Here is a 25,297-nt window from a genome sequence, read left to right as displayed (position 1 = left end):
TGCCCCCAAACTATGCAGTAAAAATGTTATTGTTTTAATCTCCTTTTCATTAGGCTTCAGGCTCAAATATGTTTTTCAAACCTGAGATCAGCTCGCGTCTTTTATAGCCTCTTTCAAAAACACTAGCAATTCCTCCTCTTCATTCTGAATTAATGTACTATATGTAGAATATAATCACTTTATGATATCTGGTGTTGTCTGCAAGCCAAACCATTGTCCTTTTGGATTAATGAAATTCTAAACTCGTATCAATATTCTTGTTGGGCATCAATGGCTTATGGGGCAGATAGCTGTCACATGTCCTTCCACACAGTTTGAGTCCTTGCTTGAGCTGTTGTGAGATCCATGCACATACCCTGTATACAGTAAAAGTGGATCTTTACACTGTCTTTGGGTATGTCTACACGACAGCACTAATTCAAACTAACTTAATTGGAATTAGTTAATTCGAACTAAGCTAATTCGAACTAGTGCATCTCGACCAAAAAACTAATTCGAACTAGCATGTCCACATTGAATGGACCCTGAACCGATGTTAAGGCTGGCCGGAACCAGTGCCAGCAGGGCATCGGATTAGGACTTAGAGAGTGGAGCTGCTGTCTCAGGCTAGCCGACGGCTGTGCTTAAAGGGACCCGACCCCCACCCCGGACAGACAGTTCTCAGGGTTCCCCGCTGGCTTGTCTACCTCGATGAGGGACAGCAAAGCAGTCCTGTCTTGGAGTGCCCTGAGTGCCCACACTCGGCACATCACAGCACTCGGCAATCAGCCCGGCTGCACTTGCCACAGGCTGCCATCCGGGGGGGGGGGGTCAATCGGGGGGCTGCCAGGATCCATGAGGCCCTGCAGGAGAGCTTCCACCCCAAGGAGCACTCAGAGCCACCCCAGTCCTCTCCATCAGGGGCTTGTGCCCCATTCCTCCCTCACCTCCTTCCACTTACCCCTCCCTAGCCCCCCTTCCTGATGTACAAAATAAAGGACACGTGTGGTCAAAAATAGAAACTCTCTTTATTTAACAAAACTGGGAGGGGCAAAAATTAACCTCTGGGGAGACTGAGAAAAGGAGGTGGGAGAGAGAAAGAGAGAGGGTGGGAGAGGGGAGGGGGAAACCTGGGAGGAGGGAGCTGGAAGGGGGAAGCCAGGAGAAGAAGGAGGAGGGGAAGTATAAAACTATGGTATGCCATATCTTCAGTACTGTGTACAGATGTGGTCTCCTCACCTCAAAAAGATGTTTTGGCCTTGGAAAGGGTTCAGAAAAGGGCAACTAAAATGATCAGGGGTTTGGAACAGGTCATTTCACGAGGAGTAACAGTAGTTCGAACTAGGAAGTCTAGTTCGAACTACCTAGTTCGTACCCCATGTAGCCGCGCAGGGTTTTAAAAATGGCGGCCCCCCGCTTATGCAAATGAAGCCCGGGAAATTCAAATCCCAGGCTTCATTTGCAAGTGCGGTATGCCTACATTACCCTCCTAGTTCGAACTAGAAGGGTAGTGTAGACATACCCTCTCTGTGTATAGATATATGCATAGATGCATACACAGGTAAAAGGAATATTCCTTCTTTCATCCCACCCATCTACCCAGCAGTTTTATGGGCTACTAATAGGAACATAAGAACAGCCATACTGGATCATACCAAAGGTACATCTAGATCATTATCCTGTGTTCTTACAGTAGACAATATCAAGTGCTCCAGAAGGAATGAACAAAATGGGTAATCATCATGAGATCCATTTTTCATGAACATGGGTTTATGAAAGATAGAGCTTGTCAATCTGAGTTGATATCTTATTATTGATGAGATTATACATTTGATTGACAAAGTTAATAGTAATGAGCAGAACTGTGTCACTTTAAAGCCTAATAAATATATTATATCATGAGCTTTTTGTGGTAAAACCCACTTTATCAGATGTGTTGGAGTGGAAATAACTGGATCCAGGATATATATAACAGCAAAAGCAGTTACCTATCAGTTGTAGGACCAGTGTTAAGGAAGCTAACTGAATCATTTTGGATGTGTCCTATTCATAGCTTTTGAATTGTAAATGTGAATATCAAAAGTGGGGAAATTGCCTTTGTTGTGCATTAATCGGTTAATATCTTTATTTAAGACCAAGTGTCAAACCTGTAAATGAATTCCAGTTTAGCAGTCTCCCTCTGTAACTGGGTAATAAAATTCCTTCCTACTTTTAAATCTATTATTGAATGTCCGGGAAGGTTAAAATATTCCCCTACAGGTTTATGTATGTTACCATTCCTGATGTCAGAATTTGTGTACATTTATCGTTTGTTGCAGAGACTGTGTGGTTTGGCCAATATATATGGCAGAGGGGGCATTGGCACTTGATGGCATGTATCACCTTAGAGGATGTGAACATGCCTTATAATTACACAATCAAGGACCAAAATTTATTTAGCTGCAAAGGGAGGGTAAAGTTGCTTGGTCATAGTATATAAATACCCAAATGTGAACAATGATTTGATAATGGGCTTTTTAATCTAACAGCTAAAAGTATAATTCAAAGTTGGTTGAAAGTTGAGATAGACATATTGAGACATATATTTTTAAAGGTGCAGGTAATTAACCATTCAAACAATTTACAAAGAGTTGTAGTATATTCTCTAGCATTGACAATTCTGAAATCAAGATTGGCTGTTTTAAAAGACATGCTGTGCAAAATGGCGTCTTATTAAGTATGCAAATGAGGCATGACGCTATTCATCACCGCAACTCATTTGAATATGTTCTTGCGCAAGAAAGCGCAATGTAGACGTAGCCCAAGAGGATGCTACTGCTGGGACTATTGACTTTGCCTTGTGAATTGCGGCTGTTTTGGATTCGAGTCGCTGTGCCCTATTGCCTCATACCTAGGAGATTCTTATTGACTTGGGCCGCTGGGCCCTACTGCCTCACTCATAGGAGATTGCTATTCACCCGGTCTCTGGGCCCTAGTGCCCTGCTGACAGAGGTGGCTATGGATTTTGGGGCCATGACGCTAGACTCTCATATGGGATAAAGTGGATAGTAGTGTGAGGCATGTTGATATGGGGGGCTGTAGCATTCATGGGGTGGAGCATGTATCGTGTGACCTGATAGGCTCAATGCCCTGCTTCAGAGGGAACTCGACTTACCCAGCCCATGACAGGGATACAGATGCAGATATACAGAGACAAGTGCAGAGCTGCTAATGGGGGGATGTAAGCCTATAGGGCTCGGAGAAAGGCATCTCCACCTTGGGGGACAGTGGGTGGCCACTCTGCCCCAATACCTGCAGCTTAGTCTCTTGGGGAACTTTGCCGTGGCGTTCAGCTCTTCAGGGCTGGTTGCTAGTCAATAAGCAGTCCAGAGCCCAAGCCCTTGCTTGGGAAGGGCGATAAACAGGTCCTCAGTTCTGCAGTCCAAGCCTTAGTACGGGCCGGGGCAGCAAGCACAAAGTTCAGCAGCCCAAGCCTCAGTTCAGGACAGAACATCAAGCACAAAGTTCAGTGGCTGAAGCCTCAATTTGGGGCAGGGCTTCAAGCAAAAGACTTCACAATGTCAAGTCTTTACTCAGGGTGTGTCAGAAAAACAAACAGTTTAAAATCCAGGCCCTTGCTCAGGGCATGGTGGCAAAGCAAACAGTTCAGAGTCAAGCCTTTGCTCAGGGCGTGGCAGTAGGAAAACAGTTCAGCTGGGTCCCTTTGCTCAGGCAGTGATCTGGCAGGTGCAAGCTGCTGTGGAATAACAGCTGAGGACTGCCACCCCAGGATGGAGTTGCAGGGTAGATGCAGGCCCACCCACTCCAGCACGTCCTAGCCCAGGGCCCTAGTAGCAGCAGAGCTGTCTGCTGCTCGGTCAGCGAGGATCCGTTCTGCAATGTGTTGCCCTGGTTCTGGCTTAGCCAAATGGTGATTGGTCACCGCTGGGCTTCTTCCTTTCTCCCCGGCAGATGGTACCTGAACCTGGTGCAGGTATTCTGGGCTTTGTAGGAGTAGAACCCCCAGCCATGCAAGCAGTTCCTGCAGGTCTCTGTCCCGTAGGAACCCTGGTGGCCCAGGCCAGTCCTCCGCCTCTCCTGGGCCCAGCTCTTCCTCTAGGGGAGGTTTCTGGCTCCTTCTGGCATCGGCTTCGCACTGTCCTCTCAGGCAGGCCTTTTACATCTCTGGTCCTGCCTCATGGCTTCCAGTCAGGTGGGTCGTCAGGGCCAGGTATTGCCCACCAAGGCTCGAGGAGGGGCACCTCCCCCCCAGGGTCAGTGGACGGCCACTCTGCCCCACGACAGGGAAAGCAGAGGGGATAGCTGAGGCCCAGCAATTTAAAAGGGTATGGGGCTCCTGACTGCTACTAATGCTACTGTAATAGCAGTGGCAGTTGGAACCTCAGACACTTAAATCACCATCAGAACCCCAGGTAGTACAGGCCAAGAAGCCCTAAAGGGCTGGCTGGTGAAGGCAAGTTCCTCACAAAGGCTTGCCCCTTCCAGGGACACAGAATTGGGCCCCCTCACCTTGCCCAGGAACTTGGCAATTCTGCTGGCAGCCCCGGAAAAGTGTGATCACTGACTAAAACATCACTGACGTGTTAGGAGCTTTTTATTGCCTTCCAAGAGTATAGGATGTGATTGTAAATTCTCACAGAAACAGTCAAGATAGATTAAAAGTACTACACAGCCATTGAACTTTGGGTCAAATTTAGTTGATGCCCAGTGTTTTATCTTTCACCTGCATTGTGTATGTGATACTTTTTTTTTAATCCTTGGCATTAGGTAACAGACAGCACTAGGTCAATAATTACCAATGCATTTATTTGATGAATTCTGACTTTTTTCTGTTCAAAAATTGTCCTAGAGCACATTACAATTTTCTCAAATTTTTTATTCTTCAAAATTATTCTCAAAGTGATTTCTGATAATTTTTTACTATATTTTACCATAAATTGTAAGAGTTCACTATTTGTAATTTAATCTCAAACTTTATGACTGGTTACCTGCATCATGTGGTTTGGCTCTCTAATCCTTCTGAAACATAATTGTATGGGTGACGGGTTTTACATTGGGTAGAAAAGTCTTGACTGCATGGCAACCTACTATATATAATCATCAGCATTTTAGCTTAACAATGTTTTATCATGGATGCATGTAACTGTGTCTTTTGTGTTTATTCTGCTGAGATCATTCATAGAATCTTTGGGTAAATCAGATTAGAGTACTGAAATAGCATTATAATATACTCAAGTTGGCTAATTGAATATATTCATTCAGCATGCATAGACTTTTTTTCTAGTACACTGTCATGACTGGTGCATTGAAATTCATGTAAATTATAGTTATGCCCATTTTAAGGTGACTTTAAACAGACAAAACAGTATGAAGTGGTCTTAGAATGGTAATATTTTACATGCTTTTTGTGCTCATTTTGCATTTGCATAGTTGATACAACAAAGGACCTAATTCCCTTTTAGTCTGATTTAATAGCATTTCATATCCACCTGGAAGTGATTTTGCACCGATGTGAGCAGCTACACAAGTTGTGAGGCAACTATGGATTGGGTCCAATATGTCCAAATACCTTTATCTGAAGCAGTTAGAAAACTTCCATCTGCATTCCTAAGAAGGCTTTTTTAAAAAGTTTAAATCCCTATTCTCTAGTCTTTTATGTATTATGCTTGAAAGATGGATTGATTTGTATTATGAAGACTATAAGAAAGCAATATTGCAATTTTCTTCCTTTCTTATTCTCAAATATATAAAATCCATTTTGTACCATTCTCCTTTTCCCCATGTGCAGTCTGAAGAATAAAGCATAACAAGAAGTGAATCTATTCTCCCCCACCCCTTTTATATAATCTGTTCTCATCTCAGTTCATGGTTACAGTTTTGCCAAACTTGAAGAATAGCCACATTTTTTGACAGAAATGAAAAAAAAAACCTAAAAGTAAACTAGGTCAGCAAGTGTAAGAGTGGCATTCACTGAATTAGTAATAGAAATGTAGCTGTGTTAGTCTGGTGTAGCTGAAGCAAAATGCAGGACTATGTAGTACTTTAAAGACTAACAAGATGGTTTATAAGCTGATGAGCTTTCGTAGGCCAGACCCACTTCCTCAGATCAAATAGTGGAAGAAAATAGTCACAACGATATATACCAAAGGATACAATTAAAAAAATGAACACATATGAAAAGGACATATGTGTTCATTTTTTTAATTGTATCCTTTGGTATATATGGTTGTGACTATTTTCTTCCACTATTTGATCTGAGGAAGTGGGTCTGGCCCACGAAAGCTCATCAGCTAATAAACCATCTTGTTAGTCTTTAAAGTGCTACATAGTCCTGCAGTTTGCTTCATTCACTGAATTAGGTATTCACCGTATCAGGTTTCCAGGTCCCCTTATCATTTTCTTATCTTCTTCATAAGTAAACATAAGGTAATAGTGGAATTCATAAACAGTATTTCAATCCATGACATTACAAATGTCTGATGATGTTTTTAACTACTGTTTTATGAACAAAGTTGGGAAAACAATCCTATATTTATTATCAATTTATTATCTATTTTTATCAATTTTGTTTATCCTCATCTTCCTGTTGCTACTAGTATCAATATAGCAAATATCCTGCCTATTACACCTTTTTAAAAATTTGTAAGCTACAAATACCAGCGTGAGGTATCTATCTTCTGAACTATCTATAGGTTGGATCTCTATGGTCTGGTAACCTTGGGACAACTCCAGCTCCACTGAGGCTGGCAGGCTCTAGCCCCAGCCAGGCTGCCTAATGGCTTTGTCCCTGACCTTGCTGCCAGCACCCGGCTCATGCCCGATCCAAGTTACCAGCCACCAGCTCCAGCTCTGTCCAGGCTGCTAAATGCTGTCTGGACCACAGATGTGGCTAGACCAGAAAGCCTCAAATTTGGTAGGTGCAACTTGCACACTGTTCTTAACTCCTTCTTGCCATATTTTTGCATTTTGGTATCTCTTATTGTATTCACACATGGTGGTGGTAACAGTTAGCAATCTATCTGCATATCTGGTACAAGAATTGTAGTATGTCTATGGGAGATATTTGATTTTGCATTGTATTTAATGGTAATTAATGCTACATACTGGAAAAAAAAGTTCACTGTGAAATCTCAAGAACAATCAACTGACAAACAGATGTAGGCAATAATAAGAGAGACACAAATCTAGAGTTTATGACCCAAATTTGACAGACCTCATGTTTGTTAATTTGTTAATTTTGGACAAAGGACATCAGGGTACTGCTGCATTCTTATGGGAAGAGCCATGCATTTTTAATGGCCATTCAAAGCAAGTTAGACCTTCGTTTCAGAAATACTTGCTTTCTTTTCATTTCAGAACCACTTCTTTTAACCTTCATTGCAATTTTTTTCCATACCATTTGTAACTAATATTACAGAAAATATAGTTTATGCAGTGGCAGATACTCTGCTTCCTGGAGCACATCAGAGTCTTGTTATAACATCTAACATCCTGTCATCTCAACACTGCCTCTCAAATCACCAATTGACTCTGACTGTGATGAAAGGTTAATGGCTTTGCAAATGAGAGGTGAATTGCTGAAGCTAGTAGAGTTACCACCTTTGATATCACCATCACAAACACAGTTGTGTGTACTTTTCTTTCACAATATCTTTGACAATGACATTACCATATAATACCCTGGCCTCAGTAAAATGGGTTCATTTTTGAATGACAAGATTATCTCAAAATATGCAGTTAAGATTTCAGCTAATATGAGTAAGTCACGATAATTCTCTTATATCACTCTCTAGAATTAATGCTCTTAATGAAAACCCATTTGTAATAATTCCTATAATAATAAAAGTGCTTATTTTATTTATTTCCATAGGTCCCTTCCATTAACTTTCACAAAATAAGCCACACATTTTAATCAAGTGATGGTACAGTATAATAAATGAATGATACATACCAATGTGCGTGTCTTTGTCTGAAGGCTGCTGTCAATACAGTATAATTGGAGAAAGTTCAGAGAAGGGCAACAAAAATTACTAGAGGTACGGAACAATTTCTATATGAGGAGAGAGTGGGACTGTTCCGCTTAAAAAAAGAGATGATTAAGGGGGGAAGGAGGTGTATGATAGAGTTTGATAAAATCATGAATGGTTTGGAGAGGACGAATAAGAAGGTGTTCTTTACCCATTCATATTACACAAAAACAAAAACAAGTAATAGGCAGAAGTTTTAAAACAAACATAAAAATATCTTCACACAATCACAAGTTGACCAAGTTAAAAGCTGTGATAAATTAAGGTTTGTACATGCTCAGTAGCATTCGACAACTAAATTCTCTGAAGAGTCTGTCAGTACTGATAATGCTCCATCCCAATCTCTCCTGTGCTTTTAATGCTCCTAGTACTGGTGTTCAGGCAACAGAAAGAGTAAGAAAACTCACATGAATTCAAAGGGGATTGAGTTAAATGAGGGGATTGGTGGTGAATGGAATAGATTGGGACAAAAATTCTAGGAGTGGAGAGAATGAGAAGAGTGGTACTTCAGTGTATGGGTGGGGAAGACTGGGAAGGGCTGGAAAAAGAAACATTTTGCCACAGGACTTCAAGGGAATAGAAGCGAAATGGGTCTTTAATTAGGTTTCTGTGGAGAAGAAGACCATAACTTTTGTGTTATTTAGTAAGAGTAGAGGGATTGAAGAAAGACAAATGACCATTTCACGGTTAAAACAATTGAGCGCTGCCCTAGAGAACTGGATTCTATCATGGCCTATGTCATAGAGCTGCTGTTGATGCTGGGCAAGTCACAGAAACCAAACTCTTCATAGACATAGCCTGACTAAACACAGTGGCTGTGTCTAGACTGGCAAGTTTTTCCGCAAAATCATCTGCTTTTGCAGAAAAACTTGCCAGCTGTCTACACTAGCCACTTGAATTTCCACAAAAGCACTGACGATCTCATGTAAGATTGTCAGTGCTTTTGTGGAAATACTATGCTGCTCCCGTTCGGGCAAAAGTCTTTTTGCGCAAAAGGGCCAGTGTAGACAGCAGAGATTTGTTTTCCGCAAAAATTCCCCGATTGCGAAAATGGTGATCAGGGCTTTTTTGTGGATAAGCACGTCTAGATTGGCCACAGACGCTTTTCCGCAAAAAGTGCTTTTGCAGAAAAGCGTCCTGCCAATCTGGACGTGCTTTTCTGAAAATGCTTTTAACGAAAAAATTTCCATTAAAAGCATTTCCGGAAAATCATGCCAGTGTAGATATAGCCAGTGTGAAGAAAATCTTCCTTTTCTTTGTTTTTAACCTGCTACCTATTAATTTCATTTGGTAACACCTTGTTCTTGTGTTAATGGGGAGTAAACAAGACTTCCATGTTTACTTTCTCCAGCATTTTATAGACTTCTATCATATCCCCTCTTTGTCATCTATTTCCCAGGGTCAAAAATCTATGTTTTATTAATCTCTCTTCATATGGAAGTTGTTCCATAAGCCTAATCATATGTGTTTCTCTTTTTCTGAACTTTTTCTAATTCCAATATATCTTTTTTGAGATGGGGCAACCAGATCTTCATGCCATATTCAGGATATATTTATAGCATTAATTTATGTAGAGGCAACACGATTTTGTCTGTCTAAACTCCCCTTTTGCTAATGATTCCCAAAATTCTGTTAACTTTTTTGACTGCAACAGCACATTGAGTGGTTGTCTTCAGAGAACTTTCTGCAATGACTCCAAGATCTGTTTCTTGACTGGAAATAGATAAGTTAGACTAAATCATTTTATATGCATGGTGGGGATTATGTTTTCCAATGTGTATTATTATGCATTTATTAGCTTTGAATTTCATCTGACATTGTGTTAGCTGTTTGTGAGATCTTTCAATCTGTTTTGCAGTTAACTATCTTGAGCAGTTTTGTATCATCTGTACATTTTGCCATTTTCCGGTTCACCCTCTTATTCCAGATCATTATGAATATGTTAAACAACACTGATCCCAGTACAGATCCATGGGCGACCCACTACCTATCTCTCTCCATTCTGAAAACTGACCATTTATTCCCATTACATTTTTTTGTCATCGTATTGCTGTGGTTTTGATGAATTCCATTTATTTTCACTATCCTTCCTACAGACTGATTGTTCAACAGAAGAGCTTTTTAAAAAAATCAAAGCAGATTTGACATGGCTCACCTGTATCTCAGATATTTTCAGGCTCAATTCAAAGGCTAGGAAAAAGATTAAACATTCTCAAGAAAGAGAAAGAAGCTCAAGAAAGAGAAAGAAGCTCGAGAATGTGTTCCCATATAATTATTTTGTGATTTTAGGTTAAAATTAGGTGCTTTGTGAACAAAACATGAATAAAACTAGATTTCATTATTTATTTTTTATCTTTTGAATTACATTGTTGTTTTCTGAGATTGTGCACAGTAGGAAGACCCTTCATGGATGTATACAAGACCCTCAAAATGCATACAAGAGTAATTTTTCTGCAGATGACCAGGAACCTAATGAGTTGCATCTTTGCTCTGCAAACAACTAATTTCCATTGTCTCTTTGGATTTTATTTCTGTTTGTATCTCTTCAAAGTTCCCCTTCCCCAGAGAGTGTGCCTTTACTACATGTGAACTAATTTTTGTCCCAGAGAGCATTGTTCAACACTATCAGATGTTACTCTTCCTCTTTGTCTATTGCCTGTGACTCTTGTCCCAAGGCAAATTTTTTCAGGATGTATCAAGTATATGTGCTGGGAAAGGAGACTTTGGTTGGTTTGGATGGTCCTAAACATATATATTCAACATTGGAGTACATGTGACATTGTATAATCATTTTCACCTGCAAGGAAGCTGAAATACCTGGACTATAGGTTGTACTTCCAAAATCTGTCATTCTCTGGTCCGGCAATATATCTGATCCATGAGGACCATGGAAACTCCTGGACTAGAGAGCCTGGAGGCCTAAGGGTAGGAAGGTCAGCTGGGCTGGGCATCAGGGCCAGCACCCCGGCTGGGGACAGCACAGGACTGGGGACAGAGCCCCACAACAGCCTCCAGTAGTCCCCGGGTGTGTGGAGCTGAGGCCAGAGCCCCATGGCAGCATGGGACCGGAGTTCCCTCTGCAACCCCTAGGAGTGCGAAATCAGGGCCAGGGCCTTGCAACAGCTTTCAGCAGCCCCTGAGAGTGCAGGGCTGAGGCTGGAGCCCCCAAGGTTCAGTGTTCTGATTACAAACATGAGGAACGTGGGGCCAGGGCTGGGGTCAGAGCCCAGCAGCTTATCCCAGTGGTGCAGGCCTGAGGCTGGGGCTGGGGTTGGGGCTGCACAGGACTGGAGCCCCACAACAGGAGCCAGAGCCTATGCCTCCCAGAGAGACAGCAGTAGCTGGGTAAGCAGCCCAGCCCGGTTGTGGGGAGGGACAAGGCAGGGCTGCCTGGTGGGGCAGCCTGCTAGCAGCAAGTGATGGGGTTGGGTACTGGTGGCAAATTCTCTTGTTCAGGACCAGTCAGGTCCCCACAATGCTGGACCAGGGAGGTTGAAACTATAAATATAAAATATAAACAAAACTTGCAGACCAGTAATGCAAAAGATATGGAAATTATCACTGACATATCAAACAATCAAATGAAGAACTTTAGTGGAATTCTTCATTTTTAATACTACCAGGTTCTTTTATTGAGACATACCCAGAGTTTCTGCTCCTTGAATAGTTTCCTGGACTGAAAAAAAGCCTATGTCACACCTTCTGAAAAATGTTCTAAAAGTTGCTCATCTCATAAACTAAAACTTTTGAATATCCTAAATGAATTGTATCTGCCAAAGAGACACATACTAACATTCCCACTTCTGATAAAACTGGGAAAAAGGCAAAACACTTCATTATTGTTGTTTTGTCCTTAAATTTTTCACAGAAACTGAAGGCAGTTCTCACAGGAGAAAAGAAAAGAAAAGAAAAGAAAAGAAAAGAAAAGAAAAGAAAAGAAAAGAAAAGAAAAGAAAAGAAAAGAAAAATGCATTGCCATTTGTAATCTCTGTAACATTTTCCCTCATTCAGGGAGATATGATTTTTTTTCATTGTTGTTGTTGTGGGGGGGGGGGGGTGAAAGATGCCATTTTCATTACACAAAACTATATTTTCAGATACATGTTTTGTTCTGGATAAAACTTTCAAATGCACATGAAAAAATGCTTGTGAGGTCCCCTTATCTCATAAGATCATCTCTAAGTTTAAAGTGAATTCTTTAATATAATTGATGGGTAGTTACTCTCAGAAACAGTTCCACTCAGATCATTAAAACTTAGAGGCTACGTCTACACTGGCCCCTTTTCCGAAAGGGGCATGCTGATTTTAAACTTCAGAATAGGGAAATCCGCGGGGGATTTAAATATCCCCCGCGAGATTTAAATAAAGATGTCCGCCGCTTCTTTCCGGCTTGTAGATAAGCCGGAAAAAAGCGTCTAGACTGGCCCGATCCTCCGGAATAAAGCCCTATTCCGGAGGATCTCTTATTCCTATACTTTAAAGTAGGAATAAGAGATCCTCCGGAATCGGGCCAGTCTAGACGCCTTTTTCCGGCTTATCTACAAGCCGGAAAAAAGCGGCGGACATCTTTATTTAAATCCCGTGGGGGATATTTAAATCCCCCGCGGATTTCCCTATTCTGAAGTTTAAAATCAGCATGCCCCTTTCGGAAAAGGGGTCAGTGTAGACGTAGCCATAGTGTAAGGTGAAGCTAAGCATAAGAACTTAATCCAAAATAAGACGGATGACTTCTAACAATTCTATTACTCTTTAATAAAGACAGACATGTTGCTGTCACTATCATTCCAATGGGCCTTCTCTATAGTGTAACATGGACTTTGTGTTTTCTTAATTAATTGATAACCAGAAAACTCAAATATGAACTTCCACATACCAAAATCTGAGCTTCTATTCTTGTATTACAACACAGTTCAAGTTTTGAGCTTACACAGCTTTTTTAAAGGACTTACTCTAGATTCCACTACAGTATTTCAAAGCTTACACAGCTCTGATCAATATCTTGTTCCACTCTCTCAGGGGTCCTTAAGTTTTTCTTGCCTTACTGAGACAACAAGAATGATAAATGTCAGTTCGGGATGACTTTGGGACTCAAACAGTTTTTACTTGATCCCTCTTCCCACTCACAGTTATTCTCAGTTCTTCAAGCTTAGAAACTTCAAACTAGAGTTCTTTAACATGTTCTCTTTCTCTCTTTGTCTCTCTGTCTCCCTTTTTTTATCTGATACTTTTTCACCATTCTTCCCCATCCCCCACCTAGTTATGCAGAAGAAAGATGTCAGAAAAGCTGCTCCAATGGTGTTTTATTAGATCTGGAAGAAGATGAGTCAATAGGACAGTGGTAAATGCAACACATTGGCTGTGTCTAGACTGGCAAGTTTTTCTGCAAAAGCATGTGCTTTTGCACAAAAACTTGCCAACTGTCTACACTGGCCGCTTGATTTTGCGCAAAAGCACTGACGTTCTACTGTCCGAAATCAGTGCTTCTTGCGCAAATGGTTTGACGTTCACGTTCAGGCAAAAGCCCTTTTTCGGAAATGTTTTTGCGCAAGAGGGCCAGTGTACACAGCTAAAAACTGTTTTGTGCAAAAAAGCCACGATGGTGAAAATGGCGATCGGGACTTCCTTGCGAAAAACTGCATATAGATTGGCATGGATGCTTTTCCTCAAAAAGTGCTTTTGTGGAAAAGCGTTCGTGCCAATCTAGATGCTCTTTTCCGCAAATGCTTTTAACAGAAAAACTTTTCCGTTAAAAGCATTTGCAGAAAATCATGCAAGTCTAGATGTAGCCATTCTGTATCTTTAGTTCAAAAAAACTGAATTCTGTATTAGCTTAAAAAAAACCCTAAACCTCAGGGTTTTTTTTTAGCAAATGAATGATGTAAACAGAAAAGTATTCATTTTTTTTCTAAAATATAGCAGAAGCAAAGTCTGTCACTTTACCTACTGCACAATGAGCTATTACAAAAGATCTGACTTGTCAGTAACATAGACTGAAAACAATAACATGACTCTTGTTCCGGTAAGAAAATATACTTACATTCTAAGCATCTTTATTTCTGATTATCCTTACTTTTTTATTATTTTTCTTATTAGAACTATAAAAAAGAACAGGATTCCTATAGAATAAGAGATAGATGAACTGATAAAATATGCATAATTTAATTCCAGGTAAGTTTAGATGTTTGAGCAAATACTCAACACTTTTGCTAGCTGGCTACATTATATGGGTCGTATAGAGTACATCTACACTATGGGACAAAGTCAAATTAAGATACACAACTTCAGCTGCATTAATTGGGTAGCTGAAGTCAAAGTACCATAACTCTGCTTTTGGTGCTATCTACACTACAGGAAGTCAAAGGGAGAACACTCTCCCTTCGACTTCCTTTACTCCTTGTGAAAGCAGGACTACTCGCATTGACTGCAGTGCCTCTCTCGGTTTGAATTAGCTGTCATAACTGGACCCACTAATTCAAACCTTGAAAGATCGACAGTGGCAGCATGCCCTGAGGGTATGTCTATACTACAAAGGAAGATCGAAGCTGCCGCTGTTACTCTTACAGAGTTCCAATTAGCAGGTCCAGTTAACACAGCTAATTCAAACTGAGAGGTGCACTCCCGTCGATGTCAGTAATCCTGCTTTCACAAGGAGTAAGGGAAGTCGAAGGAAGAGTGTTCTCCCTTTGACTTCCTGCAGTATAGACTGCAGTTAAAAAGCTGAGTTAAGGAACTTTGACTTCAGCTACCCAATTAATGTAGCTGAAGTTGTGTGTCTTAATTCGACTTTGTCCTGTAGTGTAGACGTACACATACTGAAGAATTTGATTTTCCTAATATTTATCCACAGCTACAATGTTGTAATTCAGTTGAAATTCTGGCTTTATATATAAATATAGGTAAAGAGCGAAAGATAGGGTGTGTCTACACTGAACCCTGACCTCAAAATAAGCTATACGAAATTGTTCCAAACATCTATGGAACTAGGGTTACAGGGATGCCAGAATAGCACACCGGTTATTTTGAAATCTATTTAGAAATAATGGGTGCGCTCAAGAGATGCACAATAGCTATTTCAGGATACTTCTGGGATCCCGAAATAGCACCACAATCTAGATGTAGCCATATAGAATTATGGTATGACAAAAAAAGAATAAATATATCCAAGATAAAATTTCAGGCATTAATATTTGATTGTTTTATTGGACAGAGGATTAATAGACCATGGGAAGAATTGGGCCTTGAGATAACATATGAAGATAATACGTTTTTTAATTCTGTACAAAGGAACAGGAAAGTCATTCAAATAAGCGGAAGGAGCAATGGATAATTAAGATTAAGGTTAAATAAAGAAAAGTGAGAATGAGAGAAAGCCAGTGGAGGATCTTATAAACACACTGCAGGATGGAGAGTTTGTAGTAAATTAAAAAACTAACAGAAAGCCAATTAAGTTTTCTGTACATCGAAGTGGCCAGCTGTACTTTCTGTCTAAAAGCTGATTATCAAGTGCCCATCACATATTCTACCTACTTTTTTTCCAGCGCCCTCCCCATCCCCCAGATCAAGTAAGGCCAAACAGATCTGAGCCCCTTAATTTTTCTTAGAGTGCATGTTGGCCCTGTGACAGAGGGCAGGGTACAAACAGGTGTTCTCTGATCATTCAGTTGTTAATTAGTTCCCCTTAAGAAATCTGACTGATGGGGGTAATTAGACAGTCAGGCTGGCCAGCTTGATGGTGTAGGGAGCCAATTACCCTATCAGTTCAGGATTGATAAAGAGGCAGAAAAACAGTCAAGAGGGGTGTGGACATAGACTGAGAGCTCGCCAAGACCAGGGCCAGGGCCAGGGCTTTGTAACAGAATAGCAGAAATTTAATACAAATATATACATATATATATAAGGTACAACTCCTGGAGACTACGCTGTTCCTGTGAGAAGAAAGTGGGAGATAAGCCATACCTCATGACAAGATCTAAGCAGTTGAAGAAGGTGTAGAAGAAGCTGGGACATCACTCCACACTCTCTGAACACTATTCAGTAACATTGACTAATGGAAAATAAACGGAACTCTACAAAATATTGTAACAGCTGGAATTGAGCAGCATTCCATAAAAGTGTGCATGCCTTGGGACTCTGGGCACTGTTTTAGCCCCTGAGGCAATAAACTTCCAGAGTCACCCATTAGGACACAGAAGCACTTGAACTGGCTCATTCAAGGCTTAGAAAGGATCTTTCATTGCTCTGTCTCTAACTTTCTAAAACAGTGTTTAGACATTCTGTTTCTTATATCCTTAAACTTGCATTTCTTTTTCCCCTATACAAAGGGCAATTTCAGACAGGATTTTCAAAAATATGCAAAGGAATTAGGCTCAAGTTCACAGCTGAAATGGGAGCTGGGCACCTGACTTTCAGATGGAAATCTCATCTGAAATGCATGTGTATGTGGAAGATTACCCACAAAAGCTCATGATACTATATATATTTTTGTTAGTCTCTAAGCCCTGGTCTACAGTGGCATGCTATTCCGAAATAACCCCTCTTCGATCGAATTTATAAGTACAGTGTTCACACTACCAAGCCCGTTATTTCAAAATCATGGGCAACTTATTTAGTAATCTGCACTGCTGCTTTGCTTGGGGAATAACAATTATTTAAAAATAGTTATTTTGAAATAGTCTGAGTGTGGACACTCCACGACTGCTATTTTGAAATAACTACTCCCCAGAGTAATTTGAACTAATTACTCCCCAGTTCTTCCTGGGACTCTAAGTCGAGATAGCACGTTCACAGCAACAGAGCCTGCCTTGGACGAATTTCAAAGCTCACTCTAGGGGGGGACACACTATTTAGATTTTATGAAATTGGAAGTTATTTTGAAATAATTTCCCAGGCTACGTCTACACTGGCATGCTTTTCTGGAAATGATTTTAATGGAAAAGTTTTCCGTTAAAAGCATTTTCAGAAAAGCGTGTCTAGATTGGCAGGACGCTTTTCCGCAAAAGCACTTTTTGCGGAAAAGCATCCGTGGCCAATCTAGACACTCTTTTTTGCGGAAAACAAAAAATCTTTGCTGTCTACACTGGCCCTTTTGTGCAAAAGTTTTGCGCAAAAAGACTTTTGCCCAAATGGGAGCAGCATAGTATTTCCGCAAAAGCACTGACAATCTTACATGAGATCATCAGTGCTTTTGTGGAAATTCAAGCGGCTAGTGTAGACAGCTGGCAAGTTTTTCCGGAAAAGCGGCTGATTTTCCGGAAAAAGTGGCCAGTCTAGACACAGCCCTAGGTCCTAGGCTGTGTCTAGACTGGCCAGTTTTTCCAGAAAATCAGCTGCTTTTCCAGAAAAACTTGCCAGCTATCTACACTGGCCGCTTGAATTTCCGCAAAAGCACTGACTTCCTACTGTAAGAAATCTGTGCTTTTTGCGGAAACACTATGCTGCTCTCGTTCGGGCAAAAGTCCCTTTTGTGCAAAACTTTTGCGCAAAAGGGCCAGTGTAGGCAGCTGAGATTTGTTTTCCGCAAAAAAGCCCCAATCACGAAAATGGCGATCGGGGCTTTTTTGCGGAAAAGCGCATCTAGATTGGCCACGGACGCTTTTCTGCAAAAAGTGCTTTTGCGGAAAAGTGTCCGTGCCAGTCTAGACGTAGCCCTAGCGTATACATGTCCTAATAGGTGCCACAGGACCACTCATTGTTTTTAAACATATTTGTATTGAAGTTCATTGCCTTTAAATGTTAAACTAGAGTAATGGAAGTGTGATATAATGGTAATAGAATTAGCTGATGATTTTTTACTCTGAACTCAATTTATCTGGCCTTTTATTTCAAATGGAAGAGAATAAATTGTTCTTGTATTGACAATAACAGATACATCTAACTATCTGAGCAAAACAGTATCAATGTTAGAATTACACGTTGGCTAACATGTTTTTTTCAGAGAAGGCATTAGGAAATTTGTTGCCATCTACTCTTAGCTACTTCTATCGCATTTAGGAACCTTGAATTGTCTTTCCCATTTAATAGAGGCTCTGGGAATCAGAACTGACAAGAAATTACAGTTTGGCTTCTTTGATTATCAGTCACCTATTGTCTATAACCAATAATAACTTACAAGTGTTTAGTATCCGCAGAAGTATCCAGTTTTATTATTCTATGGCTAAAATTGTAATTACATATTAGAGATATTTATTATTGCACCATGAATAGTTTTTTTTCAGATTGTGTGCCATTTAATTTAGCTGAGTATATACATATCAATGTAGTGGAGTAATTTCTATTTAGCATCCTTACTGCAGAAGTCTGCAAAAAGAAATAATAAAGCTGTATTGTGACTGCTTTTGCCTTAGAACTCTGAATGCCTGAATAAAAATTACATTGATAGTGAAGTCTCTTTTAATTCCTCTCACCTATTCCCACCCCAAAGATTATAATCACAAGGAGATCTTGATAAAAGTCAACGGACATACAGACAAGAAAGAAAATGTAAATAAGGTGTTTCAATATGCATGCAAAACCTGATGGACTATTTTACTATTATCTTGGTAGAATAGACTGTACAGTTATGTGAAAGCAAAAGACCTTATTTTTCATAACATGTAGCAAAGGGAGATCCATACCAGAAAGCTACGTGAGTCTTAAATGTGCAAATTTTGGAATAGGTTTTAAATGCTTTTCTCCTTGCATTTCTTGCCTCACTTCCAGACAAAGAACAACTTTATCTTCTTCCCTCCTGCATAATGTGCCATTCAAGTTTTCCTTTTTCATCCTGAGTCTAGTAAGTGAATGTCAGACAGTGAGTGATTCTTCTAATAAGCCTATATATATTAGCGATTGATAACCAGATTATTAATTTATGATTGCTGGATAGTTGGGCATAATAAGAAAAAGTAAAGATGTAGACATAATAAGTACAAGTATTATTTTGAGCCTTGATCAGTTTTAATTTTTTAAAGAACTAAGTTATTAGTTGAATACTTGCAGCTGTAGCCTATGACGTCTGACAAGGTGCTTAATTTTATTTTTTGGAACATGTTTAGAAATTTGAATTAAAGAGCTTAACATCTTATTTTTTGCTGTAAATACATAAATAGTTTAAATAATGTTGACATCTATCTATAAATATGTAAATATTTTTTCTTTATCAGTAATATCTTAAAACACAATTTTCTCGAGAACAGCAGGCCAATGCAGTGTAAGATGCAGTGTTCAGTTCTTCATGAAAACTAAAAATAAATGCAGTCAATTAAGGAGACTGTGCAACTAATTCTTCATGTATTAAAGCTGACTATGGAAGATAACTGTAATATACGGTTATTCCCCAGGGTGTAAAACACAATGGGAGGCCACTTCAAATGAATAGCTGCATAGTCAGAAAATAAATACAAAACAGGGATTTTTAATAATAAGCAGAGTTATGTTTGCTTTCACTACTGCTGCGGAATAACACACAGAAAGTATTTATAATTTCAGATTCAAGAACAATTGATTTTTTTTAAAGATGTCATTTAAAATATTCTCTCGAGGCTCTTCTCTGCCCCAATTAAAAATCTGCAATAAAAATTACTGTGTCTGAGGAGACTGAGTAAAATATGGTGCTCATTCTAGCTGACTATTTTCTTCTTCTGACCTTGAGAGAACAATAAATGCTAATGAGATACTCTTAGTTTCTTGGGTTTTTTCCCCCGTATATACAAGGAGACAACCATAACAAGTTCACCTGTTGACATCTGTAGTCTGACAGACTTGACTTACATGAGGAGCATTCAGAATTCAAACTATTTGGAAATTAATAATGTAAGTATGAAAAATGATGGAAACCTGCCATTAATATATTTTCTCTAACTCAGAATTCTCCCATGCCATTTAAGCAAGAAAAACGGTTCTGGACATGTGAAGAAGTGGGCTGTGTCCACGAAAGCTCATGGTACCATCTACATATTTTGTTACTCTTTAAAGTGCTACCAGACTATTTGTTGTTTTTTAAGTTTTTAAAAAAATGAATAGTCTTTCAGCACCTTAGAGACTAACAAAACATAGAGATGGTATCATGAACTTTCGTGGGCACAGCCCACTTCTTCAGATATTCAGACTACATCTAGACTGCACGCCTTTTTTGACAGAGGCTTTGTCGACAGATACTTTCTACAAAGCCCCTGTCGAAAAAGAGCATCTAGACTATGATCATATTGTTGAAAAAGCAAGCTGATTTTTGGAAAGAGAGTTGAGATGCTTTCTTTTGAAAAAGCACAGTTTGCAAGCAATAGCTCCTTATTTCGAAAGATTACTTCGAAAAAAGGCGTTATTCCTCGTAAAATGAGGTTTACTACTGTTGACAAAACTGCCACATTCTGTCAACTTACTGTCAACAGAACACGGCAGTAGTGTAGACACAGGTATAGTTTTTTGACAAAAGCCAACTTTTGTCAAAAAAACCCTGTAGTCTAGACACATCCTCATTGTGCTATTGAATGGTAAATTCCCAGCATTCCTTCAGAAATTCACTAGGTATGCATATAAAGGACACCTGCAGACTATACTCCCTCATGTTTGCATGCCCAACTAGTTCCAATGTGCAAAGGATTGGGACAGGGTTTTGATCCTGGATCTTTCTTGCCCCTCATTTCCATGTCTTGCATCCTTGGGGCACATTGAAGGAGCGGTCCCTTCTCTTCAGGAAACAACTTTACACAACTTCTCTGATGGAATACAAGTGTGACAATCCCCAGTCTGTCTGTCATATTAGGGATTAAACTGGGAACCTCTACAGACAAAAAGTCAGCTTGAGATAAAGATGTATGTCCTCTGTCAATTGAATATGTAGCACACACTGAGCAGTGGACGATACAGGACTGGTTGGAACATATTTTTTTATATAACAAAAAAAATCATTAAATTTGGAGTGTATCTGTAGCCTTCAGAATTGTTATGCTCTATAGTCTGGCCCTCCTCTCAGTGGTGTGTTTGTGGTGTACAGAAACTGATTTCATCAGGTGGGGAGGGGGGGAGGGAGGAGGGAGGCATTGAATACTGTTTGGTAGGCCTATTCAGAACTGCAAGTTTGCTTCTGCTCGTTAAAATGGTCAGACTTCAACTGACTTGAGATCTGAGCTGCTCATTAAGGCAATGGCTGCACTAGGGCTGTTCCTGCCATTGTTGCAGCCCCTACACTTTTTTTGTGTTAGCACCACTAGCCATGCAACCTACTGATGACTCTCCAGCAGCATGTGAAGAGGAAAGGAAACAACGCCAAGGTACCTATTGACTGAGGGGTAAGGCAGCAAATGCTGCAGCCCACATCTCTTGCAACTAATCTTTCCAGGAGTTTCAGAAGGAAGGAAGGAAAGCTTTTCATCCTACACTCCACTATCAAACCCTATCTTCTGTTTTTATTGCATCTCTGTAATGCTTATAGAGATTCATTTAAATGCTGAGTTGTACATTGAATCATTAGGTATAAGAACTCACGAGGATTAATCACAGTTGATTATGCCCATTGTTGCTTCTGGCCATAATAAGCCTATAATTATAAATGATAAATGTAATAAAAATACAATTCTGTTATGGATATAAAAGTGTAAAGAGCAAGTGCATTTTGAATCTGACTCTTAGGTCATGGCCCATTTCTATGTGAAACATCTATTTGCTATCTTCATATAGCAGATGACTACTCTGCAGCACTGCATTATAATTCATTACTTTGTAAAGGAACTATCAGAGAATGTTCTGATCCTAAAAACTTATTTTACTGGTACCTTAAATAAGCTGAAACCCTCCCATACAATGGCATGTTAGAACACAATTTCTTTGAGTTAGCCAATTTAGATATTTGTAAGCAGCACACCTCTAATTTCCAGATAAGTGATCTAAGCTAAAATTGAGCTATATATGTTTTCACATGAACCTTTTGCCAAGTCTGGAATATAATAAATCAGTCATATAGAGTAAAATCTGTGATATCCAGCACACTCAGGGATTACGGCATTTGGGTTATCTAAAAATTCTGGTTATCTGAGGGTCCCCATCAACCTAGGAAAAACCAATGGACAAAAGTAGTAAAACTCAAAATTTTAATATTGGTAGTTTTGTAGTGTGAGGTAGCTGGTCTCACATTTCATTTCTATTTTAAGTTAAAGATGATTAGTACTTCTTAAATAAAAAATTGTTAAGCCAATCATGGTAAACCAAGCCTGGGTGCCTGAAGATGTGACAGTATTGTGGCTGGGGACAATGCTGGTTAACAAAGTTTTCTGGTTAACAGAGTGCCAGAGAACAAAGGTTTCACAGTACTTTGAACTTCCTAAGAAAATGGTGTTATGTTGTAGTCCCTGTCTACAAAGTGGTATTTCTTTATCATGAACAGAGAACTGTGGTGAATTTGCAGGCTAAATTCAATTGTTTGTTTGTTTTTGTTTAAAATTTTGAAGTTTTGTACATATTTCGTAAAACAAAACAAAGCCAAAACAAAATAAAAACAAAACAAAAACCAACGTGATTTTTTTTTGAATAAAGTAGGCAATATCTTATTGCAGCATGGCACTGACAAACAGGATTTCAGCTTGCACTCTGTATAAAGCAACACAAGTCTCTGAAGTTCAGGTCTGGAGGGCTTGTGGTAGGTACCTTGATACAGAAAGCAATGTAGAAGGCTCAATGAACACTCTATTTCTGTATATTTGATCTTAGGACAGAAAATGGGTGAAGAATGCAAAAGGGGTGATGGTGTAGGAAGCCTGGGAAGAATGCAAGAAATAGGTGCCAACAAAGAAAAATGAAGGCTGGTACATAGGCCAAGAGAGTTATGTGGAGTATGCATACCAATCAAAGCACACATGCCCTAACAGAGCAGTTCAACTTAATATACAAAAAATAAGAAAGGGAATAAGCATGACATGGCAACTGTTATGAAAGCATGCTCATGAATATCTTTCTAGTGCATTTTTTTTTCAGTGCAAAAAATGTGCCCAGAAGAAGAAAGAGAATGATAACAACAACAGCAACCAAAAGCAGCCCACAAAACATATTTAGAAAGGAAAGGAAAAGAGCTTGTGAAATAAACAGGTGCAAATTAACTGTGAAAAACTAAGCACATAACAATACAATTCCTCAGCTGGAATTCTGCTGAGATTGCTAGGGAGCCCTCCTTGCTGTGAGAGCTCTCCCACCCTTCAATGTGGTATGCAATGTCCTTTTCATGTAGGCAGCTGGACTGAGGGAAAGGGAAATGAGGGCAATTCATGCTTATTTTGGTCCCTTTTGGAGGTCACTTTTAGTACGTCTTCCATCGTTCACCAGGAGAAGTGACTCTTGTTCCCTTCCATATGTACCTGATTCATGAAGAAAGATACTAGGGCTAAGTAGGATATGTTCATGCTTTCCCAATCCACTTTTATGCACCCATGTACAGCCATTATCCTATGGAAGGATATTAGAACCCTGGTCTACAGTAAAAATTATGTCAGTTGAATGATGTTGGTCAGGAGTGAGAACAATTCACGTACTTGAGTGATGTAGTTAAGCTAACCTAAGTCCCCATGTAGGTAACACAAAGTAAATGGAATAATTCTTTCATCAACCTAGCTACCACCTCTCAGGGAGGCATTTTATCTATTCTGATGGTAGGAAACCTCTCATTTATATTCATAGTGTACACAACATCGATGGGCGATAAGTGGTCCAGGGGCCAGATGCAGTTCACCAGGGTTCATTGCTGGTAGGCTGACAGAATCTATATTTATCTGAGAGTCTGATGGTATGGCCATTCGCAACTCTCATTGGCCACAGTTTGTCTTTCATGGCCAATCAGAACTACAGGAAGCAGTGGCCCAGCCCTTGCTGCTTCCTGCATGCAGTTCCTATTGGTTGGGGACTCTGAACCATGGCCAATGAGAGCTGTGAGCCACTATGCCTGTGGACGCTCAGATAAATAAAGCATGTGGTACTCCACCAGGGGCTGACCCTGGCGAAATGCATCTGGCCTACAGGATGCTTATTGCCCACCCCTGTCTACAGTGATTCATTCAACAGTGGCACAGGTACAGCTGTACCATTGTGGCATTTTAAGTGTAGTCATGCTTTGAAATTGAAAAAAGACACAGAAGGAAGTTATATAATATAGATTAGTAAATATGACTTTGCACTTGCTATTTTTAACTGCTACATGTTGAATGTAATCTGTATTGTAGAAATGAAGAAAGACTTAAGTAAACAATGCACAGATTTGAAAAAACACTGGACCAGAAGTTGAAAGATGGGACTGAGGAAGATGCATAGGATTTACCAGTGCCCCGGAATGTGTTAACTTCAGCCCTTTACCAATTCTGTCTCATCTTGTTTTTGTTCAGTGCCATAAATGTGTTCAAATGCTATAAATGACAGTCATTTTGTTTGAAATTGGTCTGAAATAAATAAAGGCAAATATGGTCTAAGGCGAAATTGGGTGGTATTTGTGATTCGGTTTCCCCATTTAATCCCTAACTAGTATGACTTCTGTTATATCAGGGTGTGTCTACACTGCACGTTATTTCAAGATAACTAGCATTATTTTGAAATAACAAAGCGAGCGTCTTCACAGCCATTCCATTATTTCAAAATAATTTCAAAATAACAAACAGCTTATTCTGAAATCTGCAAGCCTCATTCTACGAGGAATAAGGCCTATTCTGAAATAACTATTTCAAAATAAGGGATGTGTAGATGCTCCACTGCTGCTATTTTGAAATAGCCTCACCAGGGCCATTCTAAATTATTCCTCCCATGTGCCTTCTGGGGCTCTACATCAAGATAGCAAGTCTACATTAGGGAAGCCTGCCTCAGACTAATTTTGAGGCTTCCCTGCAGTGTAGATATGCTATTTCAAAATAAACTATTTCGAAATAAATATTCTGGAATAGCTTATTTTCAAATAGCCGTGCAGTGTAGATGTACCCTCAGAGTATCAACTGAAGTTTATTAAAATATTGAAGGGAAGCAAACTGGGGAAAAGTTTTAGCTTAAATATCTTGCTTGGAAAATGTAATTGATCACTAAAATTTTCTGAGGATACTTCTGAGACCATTGCCAATTATTTCTGTTGCTTGTTAACAAATTTCACATCAAAGAATAATTGCTATACTACTGGAATAAAGGTAAATTCACAGCCTGACCCTAAATATTGCCTCAGGGACAAGAAGCAAATAGCTATAACCAAAATGTTTTAAAGTAAAAATGAGCGGACAGAAGAACAACCATGGGATTCAATGCCAAGGTGTTATCTTTTAAAATCCTTTTTAAGGTAAGTGGTTTTGGTGACTATACCA

This window comes from Pelodiscus sinensis, chromosome 5 (genome assembly GCF_049634645.1).
Source record: "Pelodiscus sinensis isolate JC-2024 chromosome 5, ASM4963464v1, whole genome shotgun sequence".
Taxonomy (NCBI): Eukaryota; Metazoa; Chordata; order Testudines; family Trionychidae; genus Pelodiscus; species Pelodiscus sinensis.
This window is presented reverse-complemented; position numbering follows the sequence as displayed.